Source organism: Atractosteus spatula (assembly GCF_055471065.1).
Source record: "Atractosteus spatula isolate fAtrSpa1 chromosome 10 unlocalized genomic scaffold, fAtrSpa1.hap1 SUPER_10_unloc_15, whole genome shotgun sequence".
NCBI lineage: Eukaryota > Metazoa > Chordata > Actinopteri > Semionotiformes > Lepisosteidae > Atractosteus > Atractosteus spatula.
In genome coordinates, this window is record NW_028296618.1 from 45,459 (window position 1) to 70,080 (window position 24,622).

General features: G+C 40.3%; 3 non-coding genes across 3 annotated transcripts; all 3 read right to left on the reverse strand.

The window, feature by feature from the left end:
* Positions 1 to 7,935: 7,935 nt before the first annotated feature.
* Positions 7,936 to 8,007, reverse strand: trnaw-cca (transfer RNA tryptophan (anticodon CCA)). The gene has a single exon. It is a non-coding gene; the product is annotated as a tRNA-Trp (tRNA).
* A 2,469-nt stretch (positions 8,008 to 10,476) lies between these two features.
* trnal-uaa (transfer RNA leucine (anticodon UAA)) lies at positions 10,477 to 10,559 on the reverse strand. Its single transcript has one exon. It is a non-coding gene; the product is annotated as a tRNA-Leu (tRNA).
* Positions 10,560 to 14,055: 3,496 nt separating this feature from the next.
* On the reverse strand, positions 14,056 to 14,143 carry trnay-gua (transfer RNA tyrosine (anticodon GUA)). Its single transcript is given in 2 exon segments — positions 14,056 to 14,091; positions 14,107 to 14,143. It is a non-coding gene; the product is annotated as a tRNA-Tyr (tRNA).
* Positions 14,144 to 24,622: the final 10,479 nt, after the last annotated feature.

Consider the following 24,622-nt stretch of genomic DNA (forward strand, 5'->3'; position numbering starts at 1 on the left):
GAGAAAATCAGCCACTTCGGACATGAGTTGGCGCGCTCAAGATCATCTTTCTTCATTCTTGATGGTCATTTTCTTCTTCCACCTGCCATTTCACTATTTTGCTTGAGTGATGTCAATCCACCAGGCGTGTCCTGTGCTTCAGTGGCGAGTATAGAGGACACCCTGTTGTACACGGAAAGCACATCGATCTCCTTGGATATGAAAAGTGACAGATAAAAGCCATTTCTCTTCCTATCTCTTAGTATCGGGGCTGCTAGTGCATGAAAAGGAGGCAACTTGCTCGGCGAGCAGGCTCAGCGCACACCGAACGCAGATGTCTCAGAGCGGTGTGTCCACGCGGCTGTAAGCATAGCGCTTTGCTAGCGCCGTGGTTTAGCTGGTTAAAGCACCTGTTTAATAAAGAGGAAATTCTGCGTTCAAATTCTTAGCGAAACCTTTCTTCCTGTTTTGTTTTACAGAACAGATCATTTGGGACACTCACAGAAGGCTTGATTTGGTTTAATGCATGTATTCATTTCCTTTGTCGGACTTTTTTAAATCATATATCTTACGAAAGATGAAATGTGGGCGAATTTTGTGTTCACCAAAAGTATGTAAATGGCAAAAAGCGGCGGGTAAGCGTTTCTGTGGTGCATTTGGTTGGCGTGTTCGGATCTTAACCCAACGTTGGGTGTTTTGAGCCCACCCAGGGAAGCACTTCCTCCCATAGTAAACATCATCACCACAGATATTTAATTTGTCCGCAAAACCTTAACTATTTTGATATTTGCAGTAGTAAACAATTGAGGGTTGGTCAGAGGTAAAGACTGCGACAGAGTCAACATTACCGGGAATTTCCAATAATTACCGACAAGGGCAACTTCCAAGCAGATAGTATTCACCCATGGAAATTTATGTTCCAATGTGTGGCGGGAGAATTCACTTATACTCCTGTTGCATCCTCAGCTAAAATAATTAAAATTATCTGAGAACTTGACAAGCAAAAACGACAGATCGCCGGAGTTATATTTTAATATTTTCGTATATTTACCTTAATTTGAATTCTAAATGTTAACCTAGTGTAATTTTGTTGTTCTTTTAAAATATTTTAGCTGAAGATGCGAGGGAGGATATTACACCTTGCCAAACATCTAAAATAACTGTAAAAGAGGCTGGCATTTTAATAAAACAGGCGATCAAAAGAAAGCTACAGATAGTATGGTATTATCCACAATATCCCTCGATATTGAAAGTCAGATCAGGAATTTGAAGAAACTATCAAAGAAGCAACGGCAATAGCAGAGGATGTTGATTTTGAACCAATGTTTACACGTCAATAATCCAGCAGTCCTCGCTTGCCAGACTTCTTCAAGTTATTCTGTGTTCTATACAGAAAATCGAAAATTAAGCGCACATGCGGCAAGAGGGGTGGTCCGAAGCAAAGACTGCGGTAGAGGAGGAAAAAACTCCGCACGATGACTCGTGTCTAATATTCGGCCCCTGAAAGGCATCATATTCGTTGAATTGCTTGTGAGCGTGTGATTTCGCAATGCCTGTGTGCGGGCTTATACTTCCGGAATATCAATGGTCAGACGCTTGCGATGAGTGATTGTGTTTTGTATTGTAACGCCCTCGCCTGGTGGTGAGGAGGAAGCGCCCCTAGGCGCTCGTAGTACCGCGGGGCATGCTGGGAGTGGTAGCCGGGGAGAGTATGAGGGTCAGCACGATGACCAGCGGCTGACCCTACCTGTGTAAATAATGTCCTAGTAATTCGAGTGCCCTGTGTAGTCCTGTAAAAGTGTAGTGTGTTGTTAGGTAATTACCACCCTAAATATGTGTACGTGTTCCGTCAGTCTCCTCATGTGTGTGTAGATCCTGTGTTTGGTTTTGGTGTGGTTGTCAAATAAAGTCAGTGTTTTGGTTGGTTAATCGCGTCTCCACTGTTCTTTAGTTCTGAAAAGAACCTGCAACGCTACAGTATTATTTAGATAATTGAAAATAAAACATTTTCAAATTTACAGCTCGAATGAAATAAAAAAGTTAATTTGTCTCTTTTTTGTAACAACATTGCCATAACTATTCAGATACATCAGAATAGTACCTGGACGTGACAGGACTTTATTGGATTTTAGGGGATTTATTTTTGCGCATCTTCGCCTAGGAATTCGCGATCAGGAATACCTTCCTGTTTTCAGCGTGTCTATTGTTTCTGCCTGTGATCTCGGAAAGAAAGACCCAACAAATGTTCACCGAGTTTGCTGTGGTTTGAGAGGAGTGTATGAAGGTAATAAAGGAGGGAGGACGCGCGCATTCCGCATGGGGAGCGCAGAGTAATGAGCCGCACCTGCAGCTCGCTGAGTCTTTTCTCATATAACCGCTCAGCCTAGACACACAGCGCCTCCAGTCTGTGTTGGAGATTTGCAGTTCAGAAAACAGCTGTGTCGAGCAGAAACTGATCTTCCTGCTTTAGTTAAGGTTATTGGAATCGACGATTACTGTGGGGGTATAGCGCTTGTATCTCTCTTCTCTGGCTAAACACTATCTACTGTAAAGTATAGAAATAGACAGAAGCTGAAATACAGCTACAAATACTTCAGTAAGGCCAGGCACATAGGAAAGTTTAATACAAATGTTCTATGAATCACTTTGCCTAGATTTTCGAATTCTGTTCGAGCTCTGATATACTGTAATCGTCTCACTGGGAGAGTGACTGCATTCCGTAGGGCTACAGGTTGATTTCACAATGCCACATTTAGTGAAATACAGGAGAAACTGCAAGGAAAACAATGTTTTAATAAATCTTCTTCTGTTTTTTTTTTTATTGCGGTCTTTCACATTTGAATGCATACCTTGGAGTAAATCTTTCCAGATTACAGGCAGCCCAAACAGTTCTTAAGGCAGAATTCGAAGCCTATTTGACTTTCTGCTGATCACATTGAAGAGTTCACGAAGCATTTCCCTGCCTTTCATGTGCCCGCAAACTGGTTTCTCCATTTTTCCGTGTAAGCGAGCACAACAGTCGGGAAACATGCAAGATAGTAGCTGTAAGGAGCGGGATATGAACCCACGCGTCTATTCAGAGGACCGGGACACCCAAGCAAGGAAAGACAACAGTTCTTGAGTTTGGCACCTTAGACCACTCAGCCATCCTGACGAGCTAAATAATACTGTCTGTTAAAAGCACCAGTAAAGTAAATGCTTTGCAGGAGAAGCGCCAAGTTCCCTGTTGGAGCCTAAACGGTTCGCGGAAATCAAATTTTCGGATCGATTCAGAGTGTGCTTTACAGCCTTTGTGTAATATTTTGATCTGCTAGGATGCAGTTGTCTTCACAATCTGGATTATCTCATAAAGAGCGACGTCAGTGTAAAACAGCTATCATTTTTAAGAACAGACGTTGTTTTGCATTATTCTAATTGGTTTATTTTCCTGATTGCAATGTATTGTGAAGCATAAAAGCCAGCTGCATAAATCTCTAATTCGCGTCTTTCATGAAGGCGTTTCAAATAGCAGCCAGTGCAGGATTAACGCTTTTAGAGCATGTATTACATTGTATATAGTAATACATAAGCTTAAATTCGCACACTGTTATTTAGACAGTGCCAACCAGTCTGACCTCCTACAACTTTCTGTGCTGACGGATTAGGTCTTACAGCAGCTGCAGCCAGAGTAGCCGTAATGGCAACACAGTGCTTGGAGTTCGGCTATTCTTATTTCTTCTGCAGAACCAGCGGTATCGGAATATATTGATCCGCATAAGAAGCGCTTTCGGTTTCTGATCGTTTTTATTGAGCGCTGCTCTAAACTTTACATGTGCTCGTACTAGTTTTCCCTATGAACAAAAGACATTTCCCTAATTACATGATTTCACTTTTTTCTTTTCAACAAGTAGAAAGAAATAAAATATAATTCCATATAAAAGCCCCAGGCAGGATAATTGGTGGTCTAAGGCGTTGCATTCAGGTTGCAGTTTCTCCTTGAGGCGTTTGTTGAAATTCCACTTCTGACAAAGAAGTTAGAGTAGAAACGATAAAATCCCTAGGTAGAAAACATCTCTCATTTCACGTGTTTAATGTTAATTGTCTCAGTGGTTGCCTCGGTGATTGATGGATCTTCTCTCTTGCAGGGTGACGGCAAACGTCTTCAGAGAGGGAGTCTCACACGCCCGGCTTTTCTTCATCAGGCGCGGAGACAACAGAAACAGACTTCAAACTGAAATGAATTACTTCTTGAGCATTTATGACCGTCTATAAAATGCTGAGAGCAGGTGAAAACGTCTTTTGAAATGAGGAAATGTCTGTCGACAGTAAACAGAGCTCACGCTGAGCTGCAAACAAGTGCTCCTCGTTAGTACAGTGCTGAGTACCCCCGCTTGTTGCGCGGGAGACTGGGGTACGTTTCTGTGACAGGGCGCTGGTTTAATTTTTTAACAACCTGACTTCACTTAAAAAGTGTGTACTGTGTTCTAAGTTTCGGACTAGTTAGTGTGGTAGAATATGGAGATCATCCCCAGCTCTGAGCTCAAATGCAACAACATGTCATGCTGAACAAAGTCAGAGCCCAGCTGAACGTGTGCTCAGTGTAGTGCTCAGGACTCAGGAGCATTGTTGAGTTCTAATTAGTACGAACTGCAGGGGTTCTGAATCAGAACATTTCAATTTATCTGATCAGTACATTAAAATGCAGGACACTGTAAAATAGGATTATGACTGTGTCTCTGTCTCGTTTGTCCCTCACAGTTTAAAAGATACCAGTAAGGACACACAACTACTAATGTGATACTTATTGGAAATAGTCCCAAAACAAGCTCGTCTGGCAGCTGGTAGACTCCTGTAATTTTGCAGTGAACACTTAGAAGATTTGCAATCTATTTAAATATGAATTTACTAAATTTCAGTTCTCTTCACTCCCCGGCATAACTGAACTTTCACTGTCGCATACTAAAGGCTTTACATGCATTAGCTGTGATAAAGCTTCTAATAAACACATAATGAAACTTAGTTTTGTTCCTCATGATCCTCTTCTCGATCCAAATGAAATGTTTAATATGATTCCCTGAGAAAAAAAATGAGTCCATTTCCGCCTGGAATGATTGATGCCTCATCAAACATTTTGTAATATCCCCGGAAGTTTATACAGTAGAATCCTGGTTCGTGGGTTAAATTCAAGGTAAGAAAGACTAAGGAAACGAGTGGGAAACGATGTCGATCTGTGATTTAAATCATCCGGAACACTGCACAACATCGGGCAGTATGTGACAGAGAGCAGCACCTGATATCCCTTCGATAGCTCAGCTAGTAGAGTGAAGGACTGTAGTAAAAAACAGCTGGGAATCCTTAGATGTCTGGTTTGACTCCAGCACGAAGGAAGGTACTTTAATCAAATAGTTAAAATAGCGAATCTGTTTCATTCAGACATTGTTCAAAAGCTCAATAAATGAAGCAGAGGCTCCTGTTCTGAATTCAGCTCACGTCTGATTGTCTTGTTTTGGCCAAGATCTGATCTTTCAATTAAGGGACTACACTGTCTGCTTTGTAATTCAAAAATACATACAAATGTCAAGTTTTTTGTAGATATAAAGGTTTTCTCTGTTTTCAAAGGATAGCTACTTAATTGGCTTTATGATTTGGTATTGATTTTGTATCGTTGTATTATTAAGTTTGTGCTTTCTGTGTTTTTATCGTATTGTGAACTTATTTTTTAAACAAATGCTTACAAAGGCAGACAAGGCACACATCTGTTTATACCAGTGCTGAATTGTACATTTTTATTAAGTACAATCTACTGTGCACTTTTGGGAGTATAACAGGTTCGATATAAAGTGGCAAAAATATAAAAGGGAAAAATACCCCAGACTGCGTGTAAAGGCCTCGTTGTGACTGTTTTATTTTTAGATAAAGGCGGCGTACTGTGCACAAAATGTTGCAGAAACACAATCTGATATTTTAATAACAATTATTTTAATAATTGGATAAGTATGAGGCCCCGGATCCAAATCATCAGTCCTGATATTTTTAAAAATGATATCTTCCCTTCCTCTCGTGGAAGTCACACGATGTGAACAATTGTTTTTTTTTCCACGTTGTGATCCAAAGAGCCTCAGACGCACAGTCAACAGTAACCAAACCAGGATGGATTCTGCTGGGAGCCGGACTGAGCTCATTCTCACTCCCTGTGCTGAAAACAGAATTATCTCTTCCCCGAACAACGTCTACAGCTGCTAGATATTGCTCTGCATCCTACTGCTCCAGCAATTCCTTTGACCAAAGACAGATCACTTGTGCGCTTTTAACCTTCTTGCAACTACAGGCGAGACTGAAGCTGGAGATGTGAAGGCACCCGCTGGTGCATGTTCTCCAAATTTCACAATCGTGACAGACTTCTCTTTTTTAAAAAAAGTAGATATAGCCCTGAAAAAAGCATTAGCTTTATCAGTTTTTACATTAATCAAACATGATATTTTTATTACATTTGTTTAAACTTATATAGCGCTTTTCTGGACACTCCACTCAAAGCGCTTTACAGGTAATGGGGACTCCCCTAGTGCGCCAGAACACTCACCACACATCAGCTATTAGTGGGGAGGAGAGCAGAGTGATGAAGCCAGTTCAGAGATGGGGATTATTAGGAGGCCATGAGTGGTAAGGGTCAATGGGTAATTTGGCCAGGATGCCGGGGTTACACCCCTACGCTTTCGAGAGACGACCTGGGATTTTTAATGACCACAGAGTCAGGACCTCGGTTTTACGTCTCAGCCAAAGGACGGCACCTGTTTACAGTCCAGTGTCCCCGTCATAATACTGGGGCATTAGAACCCACACAGACCCGCCCAGCGACAGAAACCAGACGGTACCGTGTGTCGGGCTCGGCTGCGAGCAGGACAATGACGTTATGGGGACAAAGTAGAGAAAATCAAAACGGTTCTATAAAAGAACTGTGTCAGCTGTCAGTTCTCAGTCTGTACTCTAAATCCACCGATCCGATTTCCAATCTAACACCTGAGCTGCGGCTTCTTTCGAGTAGTTATTCAGGAGAACATTATGTTAATCATATAGATGAAACGTTTAATATATTCAGGTGGGTAGCTACGTCAGCATTCGAATCTGCAAAGGAACAAGTAATACTGTAGGTTTATTCCATGCTGAAAAGAGAAGAGAGAAAACAAACCTGAAGAAGGTTTCACAGCTGAAACGTGATGTTTTCTCTCTTCTCTTTTCAGCATGGAATAAACCTATTCCCAGTGGGCGGTGATTCGTCGAATATAGGTATATTCACAGCGAAAATACGGCTTTACGTATATATACGTCGTTGCGACGTATAATCAACGTCGAATTGCAACCGTAAAATTGACGACATTAATAAACGCATATATAACGTCGAAAACACATCTAACACAGTGCCTGAGGCTTTTTACTGTATATATCGTGTGTGCCGCAACTAGGAGTATACGGCACTCTGCATAGTGTACGAAGTAAATTTATTTTATTATTTTATTAATAAATATAATAAATTAATTAATTACTGCGAAAATAATTTACTTCGTACACTGTGCAGAGTGCCGTATACTCCTAGTTTTAAAACTGACAAAAATGTAGAAAACACGTTTCTCACTTAGAATTTAAGATGGGGGTGGGGTATTACTAGTAGCGGCGCAGAACTCACCATGGTGCAATTCATTTATGTGACGGGCTAGTGGTTTAATGGATAACGCGTCTGATTTCGTTTTATGAGATTGTCGATTCGACTTCTACCGGGGTTTTGTGATTTAAATCAGGCTTTTTGGGCAGTGTACCTTTTCTCTTGTCGTGTTCAAGATGATTCGCTGCATAAGCTCCTGACTGGGTGTTCTGTACTGCTCTGTTATTTCATTCAGATTACTTAAGTGGTGTACAGATAAAACCCGACTGCGTGGTGTAATTTCCGGGTTCGGCACCAGCAGCACCTGCAAACATATCAGCTGACCTCGACGTGAGTTGAACACACAACTTTCTAATTTGGAGTCAGACACGCTACCGTTGCGCCACGAGGTCACTCGCCACAAGTGCTTTTAATTCCCCCAAAGAGAAAAATCAGCGTCCCTGGAAAAGATTTTTTTCATTCTCTCCTGTGAGGAGCGCCGCTCTTCCAACGAGGGTCTCTTCTTCCCAGACCACAGATTATTCTTCCCGCCAGGCTCTCTCACAGAGAGCACACACACCGTCTCCACTAATGTGTTTACTACATCTATAGATCTGACCCCCTACAGCCCCGATATACAGCCCGGATATTCGATATTCCCCGATAAAGAACAAAAAATATTCCTGGATAGGATATTTACCACCAGCCTCGTGAACATCTCATCTTGACCTCTTCCAGGAGGAGCACAATTAACACAGAATCCTCTCTCCATTTAGCAAATAACACAAAACACTGTTTACCTGTCAAGACAGAAAACCAGGCTGCTCCAGGTGAGGCTTAAGCTCACAACCTCGGCATGACTCCACTGATGATGTCATTTTACATGGCCTGAACCAGGAAAGAGTTTGGAAGTTATGGTGTTGTTTTAATACTTGCCTACTCTTTTAATTTTTCGGTCAAATCTTTTATTTGGGAGTACTTTCAATTGATGTTAATCCTTGTCCCGATGCACGATTCTGGGCCATGGTGCATCTTGAATAATGTTCTTATACAGTAGGCTTCAGTTTGGAAAAGTGCGCTCTTCAGAAGCTACCGAAACCGCTAATGGTTACATAACACTTAATGCAAAAGCAACGGTCGGGTTTGAAAAAGAATATTACTTGCTATGAATACAAACACTGCTACAGGAGGGGTGTTAGGGCTATTTTAGCTTAGATCATCCATTCATCTTACATTTCTTCTCCATCTATATCAACAGCGAAATCGCTACTGAGCGCTAAAGGCAGGTCCTGGCAATACAATCTTCTTTAGAAAACATTATTCAAACTATTTCTACTACCATACGTCAAGTAAAAGATACCGATTGCACGCAACTAATACAATCTCTTTTCCAGGGACGTTGTAGCTAGATGCAAATTACAATCGAAAATGTATCAGCTTTAAAATTTTCTTTTGGATCCACAATGATCAGCATGAACCATCAAAGAGCCTGTAGCTGCAAGAAGGTTAAAAGCGCACAAGTGATCTGTCTTTGGTCAAAGGAATTGCTGGAGCAGTAGGACGCAGAGCAATATCTAGCAGCTGTAGACGATGTTCGGGGAAGAGATAATTCTGTTTTCAGCACAGGGAGTGAGAATGAGCTCAGTCCGGCTCCCAGCAGAATCCATTCTGGTTTGGTTACTGTCAGACTGTGCGTCTGAGGCTCTTTGGATCGCAACGTGAAAAAAAAAGAACAAAAAACATTTGCTCACATCTTGTGATTTCCACGAGAGGAAGAGAAGATATCACAAAAAAAAATCAGCACTGAAGATTTGGATCCGGGACCTCATACTTGTCAAATGATTAAAATAATAATTATGAAAATATCAGGTTGTGTTTCTGCAACATATCGTGCACAGTACGCCATTTTTTCTAAAAATACAGTAGATTGTACTTAATAAAAATGTACAATTCATCGCTGGTATAAACAGATGTGTGCTGTGTTTGCCTTTGTAAGCATTTGTTTAAAAAAGAAGTTCACAATATGATAAAAACACAGAAAGCACAAACCTAATAATATAACGATACAAAATCAATACCAAATTATAAAGCCAATTAAGTACCTATCCTTTGAAAACAGTGACATTTGTATATACTTTTGAATTACAAATCAGACAGAGTAGTCCCTTAATTCAAAGATCAGATCTTGGCCAAAACAAGACAATTAGATGTTAGCTGAATTCGGAACAAGAGCCTCTGCTTCATCGTTTATTGAGCTTTTGATCAACGTCTGAGCGAAAAAGATTCGCTATTTTAACTCTTTGATTAAAGTTCACAAAAGCACCTTCCTTCGAGCTGGAGTGAAAACAGCGACTTGAGGATTCCTAACTGTTTTTAATACAGTCCGCCACGCTACCAACTGAGCTATCGAAGGGATCTAAAGTGCTCCTCTCTGGCACATATTGCCCAATGTAGTGAAATATTCCGGGTGATTAATTCGACATCAAGTTTCCAACTCGTTTCCTTAGTCTTGTTTACCTTGAATTTAAGCCACAAACCAGGATTCTACTGTATAAACTTCCGGGGATGTTACAAAATGTTTGAGGGGGCATCAATCATTACAGGCGGAAATTCACTCCTTTTTTTTCTCGAGGCATCATATTAAACATTTCATTTGGATCGAGAAGAGGATCACCATGCGAGACAGAACAAACTGTTTGATTCCATCTTTATTGGGAGCTGCATCACAGCTAATGGATGTAAAGCCTTCAATATGCGATAGTGAGAGTTCAGTTATGCCAGGGAGTGGGAGTGAAGAGAACTGAACTGAAATTTAGTAAATTCATATTTAAATAGAGTGTAAATCATCAAAGTGTTCTGTCACTTCAAACTTAGTACGACACTACCAGGAGTGGGGATCGAACCCACGTGGACTTTCGTCCATTGGATCTTAAGTCCAACGCCTTAACCACTCGGCCATCCTGGTCTACAGCAATATGCTGCTCAGTTGTTTAACATTTGAATATGATTCATCTATTAAAAAAAAAACAGCGCCCTGTCACAGAAACGTACCCCGGTCTCCCGCGCAACAAGCAGGGGTACTCAGCACTGTACTAACGAGGAGCGCTTGTCCGCAGCTCACCGTGAGCTCTGTTTACTGTCAGCAGACATTTCCTCATTTCAAAAGACGTTTTCGCCTGCTCTCAGTAATTAATGTCGGTTTGAAGTCTGTTCCTGTTGTCTCCACTCTTGACGAAGAGCAGCCTTACGTAGGAGACTCCCTCTCTCAAGAATTTTGCCATCACCCTGCAAGAGAGAAGAGCCATCAACCACCAAGACACTTAACATTAAACACATGAAATGTGAAATGTTTTTTACTTAAGGATGTTACCGTTTCCACTCTAACTTCTTTGTCAGAAGTGGGAAATGAACAAACATCTCTAGGGGAAGCTACAACCTGAACGCAACGCCTTGGACCACCAGCCATCCTGCCTGTGGCTCTTAAATGGAATGATATGTTTTATTTCTACTTGATGATAAGGGAAACAAAAGTTAAATGTAATTAGGGAAATGTCTTTTTTTCATGGGGAAAACAAGTCTAAGCAAATGTAAAGTTTAGAGCAGCACTCAATAAAAACTATCTGAAACCGGTAGCGCTTCTTATGCGGATCAGTATATTCCGATACCAGTGGTTCCGCAGAAGAAATAAGAAAAGCTGAACTCCAAGCACTGTGTTGCCATTACTGCTACTCTGGCTGTAGCTGCTTTAAGATCTACTCAGCGGGCACAGAATGTTGTATGAGGTCAGACTGGTTTGCGATGTCTAAATAACAGCATGCGAATTTAAGCTTATTTAAGTAAGAGTATTTAGAATATAATACATGCTCCAAAAACGTTAATCCTTCACTGGCTGCTATTTGAAACGCCTTCATAAATGACACGTAATAGAGATTTATGCAGCTAGATTTTATGCTTCACCATACATTGCAGTCAGGAAAATAAATCAATTTTCTTTAACACCTCTGGATAAAGTTCTTGGATAAAGTGGAGCAGGTTTCAGACCTCTGCGTACAGCGCCCTTGATGTCATTTTATTTTTACAGCAGCAAGCATCCTGAAAGTTTTTTTTTATATTTTTTTATTTGAACAACAAAAATACATATAATACAAAAAAGAGCACATATGATGTATCAACAACATCGTCAGGGGCACGTGCTATAATCCAATTACACTTTCTGAAAAATCTACTGTCCATGCAAATGTACATGCTGATCTACAGGGTTCTTTTCTGCACTGAGCTGCTCATTTGAAATCCAGAAGGCAACACAGACGCGCTCCTATACCAAGAGTCTTATCTGGACCACCTGGGTAAAAAAAACAGGAAACCTAAGCACTATTCTATACTGACAGCTTTTGAAAAGGAGCTCTGTAATATGCACAAATACAAAGACAAGGTATAAATACTCCATAGGTTTAAAATTCAGGAATATGAATGGTCAATTGTTTACAATTGGAGTTTTTATGTTTCGTATGATTTAGCGACTTTTTTTCAACATGTAAAAAAAAAAACAGCACACCTAAATGACAAAGCCTTAGAGCTACAGAGAAAAAACAAATTGCGTTTAAAGTAATTTTAAAGGCTCGAGAAAACATTGCACTATGAACGCAAATGTTTGTCTTCTTTGTCGCACTTACGTTTTGTTGCTTTAGCAAATTTCATGCAGTTTATTTCTGACACAAGACATAACAAGCTTGTGTATTTATGACAAAAAACCAGGGCAACAATTTTCATTGACCTTGAAACTAAAATTGTTAAAAAGTAAGTTAAATGCACATATAGTAAATATATTTTCTCATATAATGGTGTGTTTTTCTGTCTAAGAATCCTTCATGAATGGTTTAACAGACACTTTGCATGATTAAAACAAATATTTACGAATTTTAACGTTTTATACAATAAAGTTTTATTGTGAACATGAGCCCTGTTTATCTATATCACCAATACAGTTCTGGATTTTATTCTGCCTTCCTACGCACATATGAATTTTCTTTCACACAACAGCTCGCATGTGTGGTAGGGTATTAGCGCCAGGGATAAAAAGAATGATGTTGGCTTTTAAATGATAAACCATTTGCGTTTATACAAAATCACAATGCGTTGTCGCAGACATTGGGACATACTCTGTTTAAACACCTGTCGTTTTCTCTTATATTGGCTCCTGTGCTTCGGTCCATTCGGTCCATTCGGTCCAAAAAGTGGATTTTGCACCTGCGCCAGTGCTGTAGTGGTATCATACAGACGCCCATACAAATCCATCACACGCTGAAAGCTCCGGAAGGCAACATAAAATATTGCTCTGTCTGTTGGTGGATTAGGTATGCACGCTTTTTTCAATGTAAAATACAATGTAAAAAGATCAAATTTGATTTAAAATCGATTAATGTAAAAACCAAAAAAGCTCATGTTTTTTATCTAGTTTTATCTTTATCTATATCTATATCTAGTTTTTCAAAGGTCTTTTAAAAAGAAAGTTTATCGCGATTGTGAAAGTTAGAGAAGGTGTACCAGCACGTGCCTTCATATCTCGCCTGTAGCTGCGAGAAGGTTAAAAGCGCACAAGTAATCTGTCTTTCGTCAAAATAATTGCTGGAGCAGCAGGACGCAGAGTACCATCCAGTAGCTGTAGATGGTACTCTCAGTCCGGCTCCCAGCAGAATCCATTCTGGTTTGGTTACTGTCAGACTGGGCGTCTGAGGCTCTTCGGATCACAACGTGAAAAAAAAAAGAACAAAAAACAATTGCTCACATCGTGTGATTTCCACGAGAGGAAGGGAAGATATCACTTAAAAAAAACAGAACTGAATATTTGGATCCGGGGCCTCATACTTATCAAATTATTAAAATAATGATTATTAAAATATCAGATTGTGTTTCTGCAACATTTCGTGCACAGTACGCCGAATTTAACAATAAAACAACAGTCACAGTGAGGGCTTTACACGCAGACTGGGGTATTTTCCCTTTTTATATTTTTGCCACTTTATATCGAACCTGTTATACTCCCAAAAGTGCAGAGTAGCTTGTAAATAAAAACGTACAATTCACCGCTGGTATAAACAGATGTGTGCCTTGTTTGCCTTTGTACGTTAAAAACACAAAAAACACAAACTTAATAATATAACGATACAAAATCAATACCAAATCATAAAGCCAATTAAGTACATATCCTTTCCTTTGAAAACAGAGAACACCTTTATATCTACAAAAAAAAAACGTGACATTTGTATATACTTTTGAATTACAAAGCAGACAGAGTACTCCCTTAATTCAAAGATCAGATTTTGGCCAAAACAAGACATTCAGACGGGAGTTTAATTCGGAACAAGAGCCTCTGCTTCGTGGTTTATTGACCTTTTGATCAACGTCTGAGTGAAAAAGATTTGCTATTTTAACTGTTTGATTAAAGTTCACAAGAAGCACCTTTCTTCGAGCTGGAGTCAAACCAGCAACCTAAGGATGCCTCACCATTTCCACTACAGTCCTCCGCTCTACCAACTGAGCTATCGAAGGGAAGTGGGGAATACTGTTTACCTTGAATTTAAGCCACGAATCAGGTTTCTAAAGTATGAACTTCCGGGGATATTACAAAATGTTTGATGGGGCATCAATCGTTGATCAATCGTAGCAGGGGTGGCGCACCGTCACTGTACCCAGACGGAAGGCAAGCACCTGTTTCCCCTGGACTGCAGCAAGCTGTCCCATCACGGTCTTCAGCTGCAGGCCGGAGGCCTCCCATCCTGGGGGGTTGGTGCCCTCGGTGTCGGGGAGGACGCCAGGCCGGAGTAGGGTTACCGATGAACCGGTGTCGAGCAGGGCCAGGCAGGGTTGGTCCTCGATTCGGCAGTGGAGGTACAGGCCCTGGCTACAGCTGACTCGCCCCACAGTGGCGTGCAGGGCGCCGGTCTTCACAGCGCTCTCCGGAGCTGGGGTTGAGGTGTTCCAATGGCGGCCGTCCCCGCGCTGAGCCGCCCCGTTCCCGTTTTCCGATGCCGATGTAATTGTGCGAGGCTTTGGGGCCCGGCAGTCCCGGGCTCGGTGTCCCCTCTTCCCACAGCCTTGGTAAAACCAAAACCGTTGGTCAGCTGGCAGGGCGCACTGCATCTGCTGGTGCTTCCAGCCACCCCAAATACGGCCTCAGCCCATGTAGCAAGGGCCAAGGCCTGCCCCAGCGAGGCTGGCGCGGCCAGCTGTACGTGGCGCCGCAGCTCCTCAGGTGAGAGGGCCTTGAGAAAGGCCTGGAGAGCCATCTCCTGCTGCGCCTCCTGGGGGAAAGCTGGGTATCCTTGGCGGGCGAGGAACATGACATCAGCGGCGACCGAGCCCAGTCGCTCTCCTGGTCGGCGCCGCCGTAGGGCCGGCCTCTCCCGCATCAGGTCAGGCGCCTCCTCCACCTCCAGCCGGAGAGCTGCTGCCAGTGCTGCATATTCTCCTCTGTCCTCCTCCGGGACATCCAGGAGCAGCTGGCAGGCTGCTCCTTCCAGCGCCACAGCCAGGTGGCTGGCCATCTCTGCCCGGTTCCAGCCATTCGTTCGGGCCGCGAGCTGGAACTGCCTTAGGTTTCCCAAGGTGCTTCCCAGTCGTAGAGACCGGGTCGCACCTGCGCTGATGAGTGTGGGAATCGCTGGTCGGCTCCGGCAGGGAGGGTATCTTCTCTCTGGGGTATCCGCTGGCCAGGAGTAGCAGCCAGTTGCCCCAATTCTACCGGCAGAACCACTACTGAGTAGCCCTGGTAAGGGCTGTGGCCACCTGTCGCACCCAGGAGCTGCTCAGGCTCCATATGTGCGCTGCCGGTGGGTTCTGTCTCTTTTAGAGTCAGCCAGCGCTTGACAGAATCGGTTAATGTCTGCCACGGTTTGTTCATCCTGCCCGCTTCTGACACCAATGTAGCGTTTACAGGTTCTTCTCAGGACAAAGGACCAATGGAGATGAGATAAATGAACCAAGCGATAGCTTTATTCTTTATCAACCACACAAAACCAAACACAGAATATACACACACATGAGGAGACTGACGGAGCACGTAAACATCTTCAGGGTGGTAATTACTTAACAACAAGCTACAGATGCAGCCATTCAAAATGCGCGGGCAATACCGCATTATTTTCCGGTACGCTGTACGCAGTCTACCTCAAGTTACCGGTAAATACCGCGAGTTACCGGTAAATACCACTAGTTACCGTAAATTCTCCTATAATACGACAAGCAAAATAATAGTATCCGGAATTTCCGCAAGGTGGAGCTAATAAAGCTCAACCTCTCATGTTTGAGCTGTGGCCATCAAAGTCTTTAACGGAGATATTACTAATAGTATTAATAATGAATGACCTTGGACAAGCTGTAAGTGTAAACTCAAAGTATTGCCCTGGTCAACATTCTTTCTTTCATTGACCGTCTTTGTAAAAATAACACCACAGCATTTCACAATCACGCATTTGTTTCCAATCATGCAAAGTACAGTAATTTTTGAGAATCGATTCACCATGCCTTTCACATGCTCATAAAAGAGATTGATTTAGGAACATTAACATATTACCGTATAAAAACTGTACTGTATACTGTACAGTATGTATATGTATATTTAATGTCTTAACTGTGCCCGTTTAAGTATTGAATATTCATATCTAATTTTACCACTGAAGGGAAATCTTAGTAGCTGAGCATAAAAAGAATAGGAGCATACTGCAACGCGTGTGAAGGCCATAAACGATATTAATTTTGGAACATAAACATACAGTATATGGCTGGTCTCGGTACTTTAAAGAAAACATACACGAAACATGGTTTCATTATGACCAGAATCGGTCTTGAGATATTTTTAACTTGATTTACAGTATTTGAGAGGTATGTCTTAACACCGATACTACAGTACGTAAATACTGCTCACGTATATGTTTCTAGGTTTATATTATGCATTTCATACGGTCAAATTACTTTTGAGAAACTAATAAGAAGCGCGAAACGATATGCCCAGGGCGTTTTAGTTTCGTTTTGTGCTGGGACTCTGCTTTAACAATGTCGCCGTGGATTGATTAGAGATATCAAGTACATACAAGTCATTTTTTAAATGTTGTAGTTCGTCTTGTAAAAATGTTACGAGTACATCATCTATCAACAATTACACAGGTTCTGTTTCCATATTGCGGATTTTGGTTACATAATATTATTTTCTAAATTTCACGATGAGAATATATGATTTGGGCAAACAGAGCCGCAAAGAAGTACATTATGGGTTGTTGTTTTTTTTTTTGCAGTTTTATCTAGAACAAGCGATGCTTAAACCTTTGTCTGATTCTTGTGAAACTATCCACACGACAGTTACAGTACCTAGGAGTTGACTTCAGTGATGTCACTGATGGGATGTTTCTAAAAATCCATCCTCTGTAAAACATCTTCTCTAGTTCTGCATATGTATTCGCTAATGAAGCTGTGTGTTCTGAGCCTGGATCTCTACGTTTCTGTATGAACCAGCTTAGAGGGCTAAAGACAGCTTGTGTTTAAATTGAGTGTAAGGTAATTTATGCTTCTAAAGTCATGGTCAGCATTTATTATTGTACTGTGCTGTAAACTTGTTCTGTGCCTAGTCACATTATTTTATAGCGTTTTTATAGCGTTATCAAATCTGGTGGCGCTGTGTATTAGTTTCTTGACTCCCATGTCACATGGTCTGTGATTGAATCCCATGGAACTATGACTTTATTTTTTAACAAACATTTCTTTGAAAAAATGAAACGTTTCTCTTGGTCAGAGATTAAATAAAACCTCACTCGCACCAAACAAATTTATATTTCTACATATCACAACATGATCGGATTGAAGTCTTTTTAATAACAATGACTAGTCACCTATGCGTTACAAAATAAACATTTATATTGATTTGAATCGCGTTTTGATTTAAATCGTAAACGCGTGTTTAAATATATGTGTTTAAAGGCGATATACTGTATAAAAGCGCTGATTCTTATGGAGTGTGTTCCGCCGGGGATTCAAAAAATTTATTTTTTTAATCGCGTATCTAAGGAAAATTGCAGTATAACTTTGTTAATGCACAAACAGTGGTATGTTACATTATAATTTGGGTGTCTCCTCTTGCCAGAAAGCTCTAAATTGCATTTTGAGTGCGGTTTTTGACTTTTTCTAAATTGCAACCCATAAATAAAGCTGATAAAGCTTAGACTAACTGTATTCTAAACTGTATTACAACGTAAATTGCAAAAATGCACTTGGAATCTGTCCAAGCCCTCCTACGAAAATTATTTAAACTGCGACACTGATCATTCATCTCTAAATAAACTTTATTTTATATAGCGTTTTAGGCGAATAGGTAATTAGATTGCTCATAAACCTAATCGCTTTTTCTACATAAACACAGCGTGATTGCTCTCTGAAAATGCTTTTCCTTTATATTTAGGCTCAGATTTCAACTTTAGATCGCATTATTATAAACTTTCTTGGAAAACTGTATTTTATGTAAACCATGTTTGCTATTAATTCATTTAGGGCTAAAATACGTTCATTGTCTTCCAATCGAGTCGAGTTGACATTAGAAGCTTGCCACTCCCGGACTGTTACACCAACACATTAGCATGTTAAAGCGATTTCATTGAGGAGCCCAGCTACCAGTTAACACTGTACTTCCTACTTTGAAAATACCTGTGAAACCGGTTTAATTCGTCACAGCCAGCACTCCTGCAGAGAGGGGGTTGTAGTCGTAAAGTAGAAGCAGGCGAGATTTCCAGCGAAAGACACCTCCCCCCCCCCCACTCAAAAACCCAGTAAGCAGTAATGCTTTATGTTGAAAATTGAGGTGGATTTTGTTTATGATAAAGAGGAGAAACTGGGATGGGAGGAGGGTTTGGTTTTGCATAAGGGGCGGGACTATGATAATTGGAGGAATTTGCGAGAGTATAATGGTTTGATATATTTGATTTTGTATTGTGGTTGTTATCTATGTTTTTGGTTGGTATTATGTTTATATGGTTGTTTTTGTTGGTTGGTTGTTATTATGGTTATTAATAATACGATCTATAGTTGAAATCTGAGCCTAAATAAAAAGAGAAAGCAAGTGATTAGGTTTATGAGCAATCTAACTACTTATTCGTTTAAAAAGCTATATAAAATAAAGTTTATTATTAATTTGCTGGACAGAGCGGTGAACATTATTATGCAAGACAAAGATAACGATCCTGATCAGTTTAGAAATCTGTGTCAGGTTTTTACTTCTTAAACTTTTAAAATACACGTTTCGAATAGAAAGAAATCCTCTTCCTGGTACAGTCGCATGAAGAGAGAGGCAAAACAGCCCTACACAGCCCTGTCGCAGTACACGAATATAATCATATCGTTATTAAATTCTTTAGATACGCGATTCCATATTATATTAGCAGAAAAGCTTAAACTACCACTTTTTCACATGCTATTTCAAATGTTAGTTAAATTTAATTTATTTATATATTATATATTTATATCTCTGACAAAGGGAAACGTCTCATTTTTCCAAAGAAATGTTTGTTCACAACGGCGACTGTCAGAAGATAGGACACAGCGGCTCAGGCACCCGCTGAATGGAAAAGGGGCACTTTAATGTTCTGTATGGCTAATACTAAAGCCAATACTAATATTCAATACTTTAATATCCTTTTCTGTATGTTTAACAATAGTGGGTACTGGCCTAATTCGTCCCTGCTCCCGTTGTTAGGTGTTAATGTGTTGTTAAGTGTGAATTTGTAGCTGTTTCCCTGGGGTCTGGCTTTTTTTCTGGAAAACCATAACTGGTCTTGTCCAGATTGACTGTCGGCGCCCAGGTCTGATCTTTGTCTTCTAAGATCTCTGTGTACAGTGGAACCTCCTGTCCAGCCAGCACATGTCCACAGACATTCACAACAGCGACATATCATAAAACGTTTGCACATATAGTGTGCAAAAATGCACTTTATTTACTAAAAATAAGACAGAGATACTGTATCAATTTATGTTGCATTAGCCTGATTATGATTAAAAAAACACATATAATTAAACACGCGTTTGCGATTTAAATCAAAACACGATTTAAATCAATATAAATGTTTATATTGTATCGCATACTGTCCAGCCTCCATTTCTCTATACAAATTTACTCTATTACACACACACACACAATAGAAGCAGGAAGCAGAAGCAGGGACCGTTTCCCGCAGAAGGGAAGAAGGTGACTATTCATTGTTATCAAAAATGACTTAGAATTGATCATGTTGCGATATTTTGAAATATAAAAGTCAATTGATTGTCCATAATATCGCTATTCTATTTTTTCGAAGAAATGTTTGTTAAAAGAAAAGTCCAGCACCAGCTGGAATTGAACACACAATCTGAAAATTGCTAATCAGGCACGTAGACCAGTAGGCTACAACACAACTCGCATGATAGGGAGGCGAAACAGCCCTACATAGCCCTGTCGCAGTACACGAATATAATCATATCGTTATTAAATTCTTTAGATACGCGATTCCATATTATATTAGCAGAAAAGCTTAAAACTACCACTTTTTCACACGCTATTTCACATGCTAGTTAAATACTTCGATGCTTGAAATGTTTAGGGAGAAATGGAATACCGGTGTGTATTTTTCTTTTAAAGTACCGATTCCTGGAATCTGACTGGCTGACACCCTTCTGAAGTGGTTCCATAAAATCTGGTATACGGAAAAGAAAGCGTTGATAAAAAAAAGCCTGGATTCTCATGTATCTCATACAAGTATCTTTTAATACAGTCTTTGCTGTGCTCTTGAGGATCCTTGTGATATTTTGAGCTCTAGTTGAATGATAAGTGTCACATTTTAAATCATTTTCGTAGTTAGAAATTATGAAATGCCCTGTTAAAAGCAAGGGAGTTTTTATGCCCGTTGAAGTAAAACAAAATGCCTGACAAAATATGGCTTGGACAGATTTCAAGTGCTTGTACAAATGTGCTAAAGAAATTATACTTTGAGTATACAGCTTGTCCAAAGTCATTCATTATCAATACTATTAGTAATATCTTCAGTAAAGGCTTTGATGCATAAATATTTCTGATAAAGGTAGGTTGTGTACTTTTGTCCAGCTGAGCAATCTTGCTTTCATAAAATATATACGCGATTCAAAATTATATTCCCTTTTAATCAAATTCTAAAAGTATGCCTGTTGACTCCAGTATCTCTTTAGTTAAAGACTTCGATGCTTAAAATGTTTAGGGAGAAATTAAATACTGGTGTGTATTTTTTCTTTAAAGTACCAAGACCAGCCATATACTGTATGTTTATGTTCCAAAATTAATATCGTTTATGGCCTTCACACGCGTTACAGTATGCTCCTATTCTTTTTATGCTCAGCTACTAAGATTTCCTTTCAGTGGTAAAATTCAATATCTACAACGGGCACAGCAAAGACGTTTACTGTAAGTCTTTCTACGACAGACCAACGGACCACGAGTGCCCCTGTCGGTCAACCAATCACGTACTGCGGTGCCTCGCGTCATCTTGCGTCACAATGCGCGACGCCACCTGCAGTACGTGTCTATAACACGCACTTTGAATGGCTGCGTCTGTATGTGATCAGCTGATATTAAATAGGACTAATACGAATCAATACAATTGATGTCTGGCAAAGGCAAATAACCTTTGTACATGATCTGGAATGTGACTGGTTAAATTTCAGCACAGTTGCTACCCCCTTTATAAAGGGTGTGCACACGTATACAACCAAGACATTGAAGGTTTTTTTTTTATTATTGTTCCAAAAAATGTTCCATTTGTTTTCTTTCTTAAATGTTGTTGATTAAAGGATCTTATTAAATGTGAAAAAATCTGATTGTGAAAAGGTCAAATTCTTTGTGAAAAAATCAGTAATGTGAGGAAAGATGAATTGTGGGAGTCCCTTGACTCCTCGTGTCGTACTGTATTTCTCTCTCATTCTACTGGGAGTGGCGCCGTCACTTCTGGATAAAGTCCGTCAGTGGTCATTCCAGACGGGTCAGGTACGACTGCGCTTCGGAACAAGAAGAGACGTGACTTGCAAGAATCCCGACAGTATCGCTTTTCTTGTGGGGCCTGGATAGCTCAGTTGGTAGAGCATCAGACTTTTAATCTGAGGGTCCAGGGTTCAAGTCCCTGTTTGAGCGGTTGTGCTTTTCTTCAATCTATTGTGAATGTCATTCTAAATCATCTTTTATCTTTCCCTCTGCTAGCTGTACTGTGGTTATTTTAAATGTTCATCACTTGTATTTTCTTTAGTGTTTCCTTTCACAAACCGAAAATGTTCAAGGTGATCTTCTCACCACACTCCACGTAGATAAATTAAAAGAAATCACAGTAGAGTAAAGGACACGCAGTGAGGAGCTCCCGCAGTGAGTACTCTTGAATACGACAAGAGGAAAGGCACACTGCACATCTGCGGAACATCGCAAAGTATTTTTTTTTTATTAAAGGTTCAAGGAAACCTGAATATGTTTGCTAGAAGTATTTCAGAATCACAGTCAAATCGAGTACGATTGCTGCACAGATCTGCCGTGTTGAAATTAGAATACTGTTTGTGCGCTGTTCAAAGCTTTTCTAAAACTACAGAGATACGTTTCGGAATGCGTCTTCCTGTAAAAATAAAATCTCTACACGGGCGCTATAAGCAGAGTCTGAAGCTTGCTTAACAGAAGAACTATATTCAGAGGGCCAAAGAAGTGAATATTTCACCAAGTGAGAGAAAGCATCTCGAAAAAAGGAGGTGCAGTCTCTTCCATGGAGCATAACACCACAAAGTCAGACTACAAGTGCTGAAAAGCTGCTATCAAGCGTAACCCTGGTCGAGCGCTCTAAGGAGCTGGATTAAAGCTCCATCTCTTCGAGGGCGTGAGCTGGAATCCCACTGCTGCCCAGTATCTCCTTGTTAAGAATCATGGTTTTGTTGTTGTAGATTCTGCGCGATTAAATCAGTTTCAATAGAATTCATTTGAACAGTCATATTTGTTTTATTCCTCCTACCATGGCAATTTGTGCTCAAAGATGGAACTTTTTTGTATTTTAAAAAACATGCTAGCCTTGATGGGAAAGTAAGTGGAACTGCAGGCGTGGTGGCCAAGTGGTAAGACATCGGTATCAATTAGGTCAATAATCTGTTAAATATTTTATGCCATTTTTTCCATAGATGTTCACATTGGAACAGTGAGAAAGGTGTGCCTGGATGCACTTGAACCATCACCTTACTATAATTTTAGTCCCAACCTGGCCGCACTAAGCAATTGTACCACAGAGACTCCAAAGAGTCTGTTTTCTCCATTTGCAGTTTTGCGTAAAAAATAATCTGCACTTTTAAGCAAGTATTGTATTTCAAATTTTGCAAATTTCTTGAAAAACGTTGTTTCAGAGAGAAACTGAGTAGACAGGAATAGCCCAGTCAGTAGAATATCGAACTTTTTATCTCTAGGTCACTAGTCAGGCGACTGGTTTTCTTGCAACTACTGTGAACCTGCAAAATAGATGGTCTTTTGTCCCTCAGTTTTCAAGTTGTTCTATGAATGTTTAAAATGTTCAATATTTTTTATGCTCTTAAGCACTTTCCGTCACAAAGTTTATGGTGTTCTTGGTGCTGTGCTGCACATCGATAATGCAGACGAGAGCACAGGTAACAATACAGGACAAGCAGTGAGGAGCTACTGTAGCTTTCAACTCAGTGCAGAGTCCAGAGGGAGGCCTAGGTCGCTAAACGATCAACAGATATCTAATAATGACGTTCACAAAGGTGACAATACATTTTTTTCAACATATCCTTACATTTACCTGTACAGCACAACATATTTTCTATACCCTCAAACCCCCAATGTAACGACTTTCTCCTGAGAAACACAAGTATAGAGTGAAATCACAATAACTTATACAACAAATCTATTCAAACGCCCAGATATGACAGAACACACCCCTTTAAATATGTATTTCCTTCATTTCAGTTTTCTTCCCTCCCCAGGATACCTGAAAATTCACTATCACATATTAAAGGCTGTACATGTAATACATCTACTAATAAAGATGGACATTAAAGTTAATTATTAAAAAATTACACTTTTCATTAAGACATGTATTGATAAAATTATTGTGAATAGTTGTGGTGTCTGGAAAGCAATTTTTGTTAAATATAACAATTTTCAAGCGAGTGGTGCATAAGCTTGTTATTTAGTGACTAAATTATTTCCACTGCATTCACAACAGTTCGAAATGTGTTCACTTGTTCTGCATAGCCTGCTACTGAGTTGTTTTCGGAACTGAAATCTATAAGAACATTATTTAAGATGCACCATGGCCCAGAATCGTTCATTGGGACTAGGATTAATATCAATTGAAAGTACTCCCAAATAAAAGATTAAACCTGAATATTAAAAGAGCAGGAAAGTATTAAAACAACACCATAACGTCTTGACTTCCAATCTTCTTCCTGGTTCAGGCCATGTACAGTAAAATGACAATCAGTGGAGTTATGCCGAGGTTGAAAGTTTAAGCCTCACCTGGAGCACCCTGGTTTTCTGTCTTGACAAAAAAAGCGTTTTGTTCCACAACGGTGTGAAATGATCACGTCTTTACTCTACTTCTCTCTTGTAGCAAAGCAGCTCTTGCTAGGTGAGCATTTGCTCCGGTAAATTAGGTCACTTTTCATGTTAACTCACTTCTTCTAAACACAACATTTCCTGGTGCACGTTTTCTCTATGAAAAAATACATTGTCCCTTACATGATTGCTCGTTTTTTTTCATCAAAGAGTACAGAAAGAATAAAGAAAGGAAAAGTGTCGTAAATGAACTCTGCCGCCCGTGGGAGATGTCAAGCGCATTGGACATGAAAAGTGCCCGATAAAAGCCATTTCTGTACCTTTCTCTTAGTGTCGGGGCACCTATTGAATGTAAAGGAGGCAACGTGCTCAGCCAGCCGACTCAGCGCTTACTGAACGCAGGTGTCTCAGAGCGGTGTGTCCAAGTGGAAGTAAAAGAGGCGAATGCTGCC